Below are 11,378 nucleotides of genomic sequence, written 5' to 3'. Positions count from 1 at the left end.
TATTTCCAGCCAGTGCTTTTGCAAGTGGACCCTGCTAATCTTAGTGCTTTGTGTTTCTGTATACATACATTTTAAAACAAGCTTGCCAAGTTCTACCAGAAAAAAACCCAAAACCCTGCTGGGATATTGGTGCTTCCTGGATCTATTGATCACCTCAGTATATTCTCAATTTACTTAGGTCTTCTTCAATGTCTCTTTGTAAAGGCTTCAATTTTTATTAAAGTATAAATATATGTACAGAAAATCATACAAATTATAAGTGGACAGTGGAATTAATTTCACAAAGTAAACACCTAAGTAACCAGCACTCATATCAAGAAACAGAATACCACCAGCCCACCCCCTCTCAAATCCCCTTTTACCTACTAACCTCACCCACAAAGGGTAGCCACTTTCTTGATATATATTAATTGTGTCTGCTTTGGGGCTTTATATAAATAGAATCACACAATATATACTACTTGGCTTTTTTCATTCAGTATTATGTTCATGAAATTATCCATATTGTTCAGACACTTATGTTTTACTTATTCTCATTGTTGTGGCGTGTTGTATTCCACTGTATGAATTTACTGTGATAGATTAATTTATACTGTTGTCGATAGGCATTTATTTCTAATAGGGGCTATTATAAATAGTAATAAACATTGTCGTACACATCGTTCGTGAACATGAGCATGCATTGCTATCAGGGATGTAACTGTGAATGTAAATGCTAGGCTGTAAGCTTCGTCCCTAGTACAGACTGCCAAGCTGTCTTCCCAGATGGACCGTACTGATTTCTACAGCAGTGCATGATGGTTCTAGTCAATCTGCATGCTCGCCGATACCTCACATTGCCGTCCTATTTTAGTTCAGCCATTCCGAGACTGTAGATTAACAACACATTGTTGTTTTAATTTGTGTATCCCTGAGATGCACCTTTTCCCATGTTTATTGGCCTTTGGATACCCATGTCTTGGAGGGACCTGTTTGTGAAACCCTTTTCCCATTTATAAAAGGTTGTCTGCCTTTCACTTATTGAGTTCTATTATCTGAATCTATTAGGTTCTTGAGTTCGGGGCTTTGGGCAGTGTGTGGCAAAATTTTGCACAGTGTGGAAATTTGAGTAAATCCAAGCCTACTTGGTTCCCGGAATTCAATATGAGACTTTAGATAATGAAAGACACCTGAAGCCACTGCAGGTGTGTTTCTGCTGATTCTGGCATATGGCATCCCATTTCCTGGTGAGCTTGATATGCTAACCACTCCTGTTTCTGAGATTTTCTGATGCCTAGGATAGTGGTGCCTTCACAAGGACCCGTGTCAGTCAGGGCCTGCTATACATAACCAGTTCGGGGCAGGAGGCTTTTCTGGACCATACAGGCGACGTGTTACAAACTCACAGGCCCCCCAGCAGGTGGTTGTAACTTCCTAGAGACAGGGGTTTTCCGTCATCTTTTCTTTTCTCCATCTGTACTGTCCAACACCACAGAATTTTATTTTTCTTACAGTTTTCTGGAGGTGGGGTTAGAGTGAAAGAGGTTTACTTCTGATTCACTCTCGACCTGAGGAAGTACTCCTTTGGAGACCCTAATTTTATGGAGAAAAATTTCCTATCACACTTCCCATCTTTACTGGAACTTAGATTTTAATTTCTGAACTTGTGGGCCTTGAGCGAGCTAAAAAATAAAAAACAAGTTTCCTTAGTTGGCAGATGTCTTCAGAGGCAAAAGCAATGTCAATGTTGTGTTTTCCCTTTAGATTCCCATTTTTATTTAGATTTTGGCCTGACAAATCTTTACTATCTTATCTTTTGCATGCTTTTCAGACTTTTGAAGTAGAAAGTACAATGAGAGGAAAAAGGCAGGATGCATTTTTCTGTGTATTGTATAACAGACAAATCTGGAAGGACATATTTCCAAGTAGAAACAGGAATCATATTAAAATGTCATGATTGTGGAGAATTACTACTTTTGTAACATAAAAATTAGCCCTGTTAATTAGTCCTGACTCGTGTGGCTCAGTGGATTGAGTGCCGGCCTGTGAACCAAAAGGTTGCTGGTTTGATTCCTAGTCAGGGCACGTGCCGGGGTTGCTGACCAGGTCAGGTACCCAGTAGGGGACCCACAAGAGGCAACCACATGATGTTTCTCTCCCTCTGTCCCTCCCTTCCCCTATGTCCAAAATAAATAAACTTAAAAAAATTATAGTTACTTAAAACTTTGTTTTTCTGATCATTTACAAATGGATTCTTGCTCTTTTAAAAATGACACCAAAATTTAAGTTCAACACAATGTTTGTTTTGGGGGGGACGGGCTATGGTGAGTGATTCCTCACTGGACAACGTTATTTTAAGATTTTGTATTTTTTTCCATTACCCTTCATCCCCCTTGTAGCCCCTTCCCCCCCCCGCAGTCACCACCCTGTTGTCCGTGTCCATGATGAGTCCTTTTTCTTTTTTGCTCCATCTTTCACCTCCTATCAATAACTTCAAAACTTCTGACCAAAGCCTCCAGCCCTGATATTTTTGTTGCTCCTCTAGAGGGAGCACAAGTGCTTAAAATACATCATCTGCTACAACCACAGGAGTCAAGAATTTTTGAGCTACAAGGGACTTCAAAGATAATCAATCTAGTGTGTTTTCTTTAGTCTTCGGAATACAGAAAACAATCTCTAGCTATAAATAATTTTGTTTCTATTACTAGTGCTGCTTTTAAGTGACAGATATTCTTGGGTTGAGTACTTGGATTTCTTTTGGATTAAAATTCACAATGGAGAGGAGGATGGTAAAAGAAAACCAGGGTGCAAATTATTCTCAGAGCCCTAATAGTTCTGCCATGGAATTACAATCTAATAACTCTCCTCTGAAATTCCAAAGAATAGTGCTATGGGCCCAGGTAATGCTTCTGTCTGGGGGGGGGGTGCAATTTTCTTTTTCTTTTTTTTTTATATTCTGTTAAAGTTAGAAACCACAGAGCACCAAGATAAGGAAGGAATTTGTGGCTTTGATGTGTGGTTAATTTGACTAGGGGGTCTCTCCAGCCAGGGTAAATCTGATCACGGGCCCAGTTGGGGGCCTGAAACGTGTGTCTCCTGCTTTGCCAGTTGCCGGAGGAGATGGGTTTAACTTTGGATGTCCTCAGGTTACATCTGGGCTCAGCCATTCTCTAGCTCTGAGTCCACTCTAAACTTTCTCGTGGGTTTGTTACATTTAAGTTTCAAATGCCTTACTTAATGTGCATAATATCTTTCTAGTAACCCAGCTTTGCCTCAAAGCTACTTGGAACCAAAAACAAAACAAAGAGCCACGTTCTCCAGAAGCATTTATTCCTCCCTCCATGTTTATATACCTAGATGGCAACAACAGATGGGGGTGGTAGGAGCCTGAGAACTCTTTCTCTGGTACTAGACCTGAACAATGGAAATCTCAGATAATATAACAAGTCCTAGCAGCTCTGTGGTCCCACAGAGGAGGAGCAGGTAGGACTGCTTCTCATGGAATCCACGAAAAGGTGGAAATGGTCCATAAAACTGTTCCATGTGGGATGGCTTGCTCAGGAATCTTACTCCCTCTGTTGGGTGCAGTCCGGTGGATGAATTAAAAGGCCAGGATTCTGGACTTCCATCCCAGATGTCGAACTTCTGCCCCAGATGGAGGTGCTGTACTTTACTGCCTCCCACAGAGGCCTCCTCAGTCATCTTCTTTGCACTTTCAGTCACTGCCTCCTTCTATTATTATTATTAAAAGGCATGTGTGCATTGTGGAAAGTTACAAAAAATTTGAGAAGACTGAAATAACCCACCATATTCCCACCACCAAGAAATTACCATTATTAACAACTTACTGTATGTCCCTCAAGACATTTATGTGTGTGTATGTGTTACTGAAATGAGGCATACTATGTTGCTTTATCTGCTTATTTTATTAAGATTCTCCAACTTTCCGTGTCAACACGTTTTCTCTTGTGTAATGCCTGACTGATATCCGAATTCCACGATTTGTTCCCAAAATGCCCTCTACATCTCATTTGTTCAACCTACAACTCAATCTGCGACCATGCCTCGCATCTGATCATGATGTCCCGCAAGTCCGTGATATAGCACACTCCTTCTTTTTTTCTTTTTAACAAACACCACTTGTTGAAAATCCAGTCGGTTGCCCCACAGTCTGAGTTTCTCTGCTTGCCACCTTGTCCTGCCATTCAACTTGTTCTTCAACCCTGAAAGTAGAATCTGAAAGTTAAAACTAGAAACTTGATGCATTCAAGTTTATTTTTGTTTTAGCTAGGATATATCATAGGTGATGTATTGTACTTCACATTGCATTTTCTTCATATCAGAGAAGATACATATTAACTGGTTGCTAAAATTCATCCCTGGGTTAATGTTATAGCCTGAGCCCTTTATTTATTTATTTTAAAGATTTTATTTGTTTATTTATTTATTTATTTATTTATTTTTAGAGAGGGGGAAAGGAGAAAGAAAGGGAGAGAAACATTAATGTGTGGTTGCCTCTCGCACACCCCTCCCACCAGGAACATGTCCCACAACCCAGCATGTGCTGTGACTGGGAATTGAACTGCCAACCCTTTGCTTAGCAGGCTGGCACTCAATCCACTGAGCCACAAATGCCAGAGCAGCCTTTTATTGAACAATTAATATCCCTTACACCCAATGAGAAAGTGATCTCTGTTATTACTTTGTAGTCTTATAAGAATGTCTACTTGTATTTCGCCAAGATGGAGGCGTAGGTGGAAGCACTGCACCTTCTCACACAACCAAGTTTAAAAACAACAAAGTTTTAGCAACAAAAATGCAGCCAAACCACAAAAAATTGAACTACACGGAAGTCTGACAACAATGAACCCTTCAGCCAAACTGGTAAGAGGGGATGAGCCAGCAGCAGAGCAGGGTCAGGCAGGAAAGATCCACTAGACCGACCAGGGCGTGTGACCCAGGTGTGCCAGCAGCTGTGGGTGGATCCCAGGTGTGGAGTAGTGGGCAGACCCACTGAGGGCACAAGGCGTTGGACCCCCTGAGGGTACAAGGCGGTGGACCCACTGAGGGCTGAGTACGGTCACACAGTGGCATGCTGATAAACTGGTGAAGGAGCTAGCAGTGAGACGGACCGCGCAGGCCCCAGCGGCAGGAAGTGGCAGAGGGAATTGCCATTGTCCCTCTCTGACCCTGCCCCCACATATAGCGTCACAAACCAGCGACCTGGGTGGCCCCGCCCTGGTGAACACCTCCTCAAACGTAACAGGCACAAACAGATCAAAACATTATGGCTCAAGAAGAACTCAGAGCCCTGGAGCTGATAAATATAAGTGATGAAGAAATAGCCAAACTTTCAGATGCACAGTTCAAAACACTGGTGATCAGGATGCTCACAGAACTGGTTGATTTTAGTCACAGATTAGAGGAACATATGAAGGCTAAACTAATTGAAATGAAGGGAAATGCACAGGAAACCAATAGTAATGGAAAGGAAACTGGGACTCAAATCAAAGGAGTGGACCAGAAGGAGGAAAAAAATGACCAAACAGAGAAGGATGAAGAAACAAGAATTCAAAAAAGTGAGGAGAGGCTTAGGAACCTTCAGGACATCTTTAAACGTTCCAATACCCAAATTATAGGGGTACCGGAAGGGGAAGAGGAATAGCCACGAGTGGAAAACTTATTTGAACAAATAATAAAGGAGAACTTCCCCAATCTGGCAAAGGAAATAGACTCCCAGGAAATCCAGGAAGCTCAGAGAGTCCCAAAGAAGTTGGACCCAAGAAGGAACACACCAAGGCATGTCATCATTACATTAGCCAAAATTAAAATGAAGGAGAGAACCCTAGAAGCAGCAAGAGATAAGGGGACAGTCCCCTACAAAGGAGTTCCCATCAGACTGTCAGCTGATTTCTCAAAAGAGACCTTGCAGGCAAGAAGGGGCTGGAAAGAAGTATTCCAAGTCATGAAATCCAAAGACCTACATCCAAGATTGCTCTATCCAGCAAAGCTTTCATTTAGAATGGAAGAGCAGATAAAGTGTTTCTCAAATAAGATCAAATTCAAAAAGTTCATCAACACCAAGCCCTTATTATATGAAATGTTAAAGGGACTTACCTAAGAAAAAGAAGATAAAAAAGATGAACAGTGAAAGAACAGCAAACTCACAGTTATTAAGAACCACACCTAAAACAAAAGCAAACTAAGAGGACAGCTAGATCAGGAGCAGAACCATAGAAATGAAGATCACATGGAGGGTTAGCAACAGGGGAGTGAGAGAAGGAGAAGAGGGGAGAAGGCACAGAAAATAAGTAGCATAGATGGTAGGTAGAAAATAGATAGGAGGGAGGGCAAGAATAGTATGAGAAATATAGAATCTAAAAAACTTGAGACACGTGTTCATAAACTAAAGGGGGGAATGGTGGAGGAGGGGGTGTGCAGGGTAGAGGGGAATGAAGGGGGGAACAGAACAACTGTAATGGCATAATTAATAAAATATATTTAAAAAAAGAATGTCTACTTCTCATCAATTATGGATTTAAATATTTTAATAGCAATTGAATATCCTAAATCTATCATTTTAATAGAGGTGACAGAATGATGATTTTCTAATTCTATCATTTCTTCTACATTCTTGGATACCATTCTTTTGTAAAATAGAATTTCCCTTCATCCTATTTCTCACAGGAAAAAAAAACATGAAAACTCGAAAGAAGGGGTAATGGGAATTTGGTATTTCTTTGTTTGTGATACTTCAGATGGCTCCTGAGGGCAGGTAACAGAAATGGAGAAATAGAAGCGGCTCAACCTCCAAGGCATAAACTCATCTTTCACCCTTTTTAAAAATTATGTCAAGTAATAGCTAGTTTCTGACAGTGAAAAATCAATCAGGAGTTCAAAGTATGAAAGCATGGTCAACAAGTGGAATTTTTCTATGAGTGATACTTTTCTTTTTAATGTTAAATAAAATAGAGCTGTTATGTTAAACCTAGTCGTTATAATAAGTATAGATTCCATAGTAAAAGTGGCAGATTGTTTACAAAACAGCTGCAATAATACCTCCATCCCACGTACACGCTTCACTCATCAGAAGACGGGGCCTATTTCCCAGCCCCTTGAATCCAGGCTGCCCTTGGGACTGACTTTGACTAACAGAATGTGGTGACATGGTGATGTGAAACCTCCACGTCGTGGCCTTACTGTTTCCAGTTTCACCCTGCTAGACACCACGCCACCACAGGAGCCAGCTCAGGCCAGCCTGCTGGGAAACGAGACAAGCCCTACAAACCTGCAGGCACTGAAGCCTCTAGACCAACTGCTCCCCAGCATAGCCACCAGATAACTTCAGCCACTAGAACGATCTCATTCTGACTGGCACAGGACCACCTAGCTGAGTCCAGCCTGACATCACTGAACCACTAATCATGAGAAGATAAAATGACTGCTTTAAACCATTAAGCTCTGGAGTGATTTGTTATACCGAAATGGATAACTGATACAGTTATCTATTACATATTAATACATACATATTAAATATTTATAAGTTATTACGGTGGTAGCAACTTTTAAAAAATTAATCATTGATCTTTTAATAAGCCAAATTTTAACACATTTGATATTTATAAAGAAAAGTTGACATTGGGGAGTATATAATGAACCTATTCTTGATGGAAAGTTCATCAGTCGAGGACTTCTGCCAAGATGGAGACATAGGTGGATATGCCGTGCCTTCTCACACAACCAAGTTTAGAGACAACTAAATATTAGCAACAAAAAACACAGTCAGAACACAGAAAATTGAACTTTTCGGAAGTCTGTTAACAACAAATTCTTCAGCCTGACCGGTAAGGGGCGAAACCAGCAGCTGGTAGAGCGGGGTTGCACAGGAAAACTCGGTTAGACGGACTCAGGTGCATGGAATCCAGGCGCAGGGTTGGACCTAGTGAGCGACCGAGCGAGCCACCAAGCCAGACCGCAGGGAAACAGCGAGGAAGCAGGGCTGCGGGTTGACTGTGGTCGCGCATTGGTGCACGGATAGACAAGCGAGGGAGTGGGCGATTGGACCGGGGCCCAGCTGGTCCCCGCGGCAGCGGCAGGGAGGGCGCCACCATTTCCCTGCTCTGACCCACATACAGCGTCATAACCCAGAGACTCTGAGTGGCCCGGCCCAGGTGAAACACCTAAGGCTCTGCTCCTCACCCAGCGGCGTGAAACAGCAGAGGGTGCTGCCATTTCCCCGCTCTGACCACGCCCCCACATCAGCGTCACAACCCAGCGACCTGGGAGTCCAAGGCGCTGCTCCTCACACTTAAAGGGCCAGAACAGACCAAAAATGGCTCAAGAAGATCTCAAAGCCCCAGAGCCTATAAATCTAAGCAATGAAGAAATAGCAAAACTCTCAGACGCACAGTTTAAAACACTGGTGATCAGGATCCTCACAGAACTGGTTGATTATAGCCACAAATTAGACAAATATATGAAGGCGAAACTAATTGAAATGAATGGAATTGCACAGGACACCAATAGCAATGAAAAGGAAACTGGGACTCAAATCAATGGAGTGGACTAGAAGAAAGCAAATAATGGCCAAACAGAAAAGAGTCAAGAAGCAAGAATTCAAAGAAATGAGGAGAGTCTCAGGAACCTCCAGGACATCTTTAAATGCTCCAATACCCAAATTATAGGGGTACCAGAAGGGGGAAAGGCACAGCCACCATTGGAAACCTTATTTGAACAAATAATAAAGGAGAATTTCCCCAATCTGGCAAAGGAAATAGACTTTCAGGAAATCCAGGAAGCTCAGAGAGTACCAAAAAAGTTGGACCCAAGAAGGAACACACCAAGGCACGTCATCATTACATTAGCCAAAATTAAAATGAAGGAGAGAATCCTAGAAGCAGCAAGAGCTAAGGGGACAGTCCCCTACAAAGGAGTCCCCATCAGACTGTCAGCAGATTTCTCAAAAGAGACCTTACAGGCAAGGAGGGGCTGGAAAGAGGTATTCCAAGTCATGAAATCCAAAGACCTACAACCAAGATTGCTCTATCCAGCAAAACTTTCATTTAGAATGGAAGGACAGATAAGGTGCTTCTCAGATAAGATCAAATTCAAGGAGTTCATCATCACCAAGCCCTTATTATATGAAATGTTAAAGGGACTTATCTAAGAAAAAGAAGTTAAAGAAACATGAACAGTGAAAGGACAACAAACTCACAGTTATTAACAACCACACCTAAAACAAAAGCAAACTAAAAGGACAGCTAGATCAGGAGTGGAAACATAGAAATGAAGATCTCAAGGAGGGTTAGCAACAGGGGAGTGGGAGGAGGAGAAGGGGGGAGAAGATACAGAAGGTACAGTAAGTAGCATAGACAGTAGATAGAAAATAGATGGGGCAAGAATAGCATGGGAAATATAGAATCTAAAGAACTTGAGGCACATGGTCATAAACTAAAGGGGGGGTAATGGTGGGGATGGGGGTAGGGTGGAGGGGAATGAAGGGGGGAATAGAACAACTGTAACAGCATAATCAATAAAAAATTTTAAAAAAGAAAGTTCATCAGTCATATATTTCAGTGTTTATTTTTACAGAAATGAAATCGTATCATACATAGTCTTCCATGATTTGCATCATTCATTTAACACTGTAGACATCTACCCATATAAATAAGTGCAGTGCTCTATGTTTCAATAGTTGCAAAATTTTCATTGAACAGGTATACCTAATGTATTTATAGAATTCCCTTCCACTGGACATTTAGTTAGTTTCTAAAGGTAATATGTAAACAATACTGAAAATAACTTCCTTATACTTACAACTTGAAGCATTTATCCTTTTAGCCTCAGTTTGTTCATCTGTAAAATGAGAATATCTCTGACCCTTCCTATACACTTTTAAAAATGAATGATAAATACAGCAAAATTGTTAGAAAATCACGTACTGATTACAGAGTGGTCCCCCATGCTTCAGGTACCCACCTGGTCCCACACATACGCACCCAGATATCACTGACCACACTTCTTATGCTGTAACTCACATCTCTGTGGCTGTTCTGGAACCGCCGGATTGTACTGCTTAGTCCCTTCGCCTTTCTCATCTAAAGTAGGAATGTATATATTAAATACACCCAGTTCTTTGTATGTCAATCATACTTCAATTTTAAGAAAAGAACACAACATTTTAAACAATTAAAGAGATCATGTATATGAAGACTTTAACAGTTTAGGGAATATACTAAGTTCTTGATAGATAAATTATAGCCTTTATTATTATTATCATCATCTCATTATGAGCTTCATTAGGGCAGGGCCATATTAGCATCACTCAGGACCCAGCTCAATAATGAAACAGCTGACATCTGCTCAGTGATTCCTATGAGCCAGGCCCTCAGTTCAACCACAGCCTATGAGGTAAGTACTGCCACACCCCCAGTTTACAGATGAGGGAACTGATGCACATTGAAATGAGGTAACTTGTCCAAGGGCAGAACTAAAATTTGAGTTCAAAGCCATCTGACTCCAGCATACATGCTCCGGAGACTATCCTGTGCTGCCTCAGTAAATACGTGGCTAAGTGACTAAAATAATGGATTTTAGTATTCTAAAAATGTGATTTATGCATCTCAGAGCATGCACATATTGTAATGTAAGTTAGTCATTATAATTTTAAGATTTCTAAAAAGCAGTATAAAATTATCAATAATATTACCACAAGGATGGAAACAAAAGCATATAGAAGAAAAATGGAAGGAAACATCAAAATGTTAGGAGTGCCCATTTTTGATGGATACATTCATAGGTGACTTTTCTTCTTCTTTTTTCCCAAAATTTCTGTAATCAGTCATTACTCTGTACAAACAAATTGAACAACCATAGCCTTATTTTTGTGTTAAATGTGCTTTACTGTTTCATAGTTCATTCTATCCTTAAAAACAAACCTTTTTAAGAGAATTTTCATAATCATATTGGGTTCTTTGTGCTCTATCAATCTTAAACAAATTCTGAACCACAGGCAATTTGTCCTCCTAACATTATTGGAGTGATTCATTTGATCTAATTTCTGGTGCTAACAAGCAGTGTTGTGGGTTTGCCTTTCTGGTATTTCCCGTCTGAGGACAAGAGAACTGTTGTACTCTTACATCCATTTGTAAAACAGTTTTTATTGACTCAGGGTTTTGCAAAGACTTTATCAAATTGTTTCTCAAACAATTTTGTGAAGTTGTAATAAACCCCGCTCTCTTGAATACACACACACGCCTACATGAATGCAAAGGTGGCCGGATACTAACTTGGCACACTAACCTATGTATTTTTTGCCCAGTACTTCCTGATGCTCCAGACCTTTCTCTGGTTTTAGCAGCAGCTGGAGCATTCTATGCTTACTGATTCAGAGAAAGGAC

General features: G+C 40.9%; 1 long non-coding RNA gene across 1 annotated transcript in view; it reads right to left on the bottom strand.

The window, feature by feature from the left end:
- Nucleotides 1–2,954: 2,954 nt before the first annotated feature.
- LOC119057017 (uncharacterized) overlaps nt 2,955–11,378 on the bottom strand; it is an 86,341-nt gene continuing 77,917 nt past the window's right edge. The window contains exons 4-5 of the long non-coding RNA XR_008392469.1: nt 9,958–10,076; nt 2,955–4,202 (exon numbers count right to left, since the gene is read on the bottom strand). This is a non-coding gene — a long non-coding RNA (uncharacterized LOC119057017). The remainder of the gene's footprint in view (nt 4,203–9,957; nt 10,077–11,378) is intronic.

Source organism: Artibeus jamaicensis, unplaced genomic scaffold (genome assembly GCF_021234435.1).
Source record: "Artibeus jamaicensis isolate MK-2021 breed Jamaican fruit bat unplaced genomic scaffold, CSHL_Jam_final contig_548, whole genome shotgun sequence".
Lineage (NCBI taxonomy): Eukaryota > Metazoa > Chordata > Mammalia > Chiroptera > Phyllostomidae > Artibeus > Artibeus jamaicensis.
This window is presented reverse-complemented; position numbering and strand designations above follow the sequence as displayed.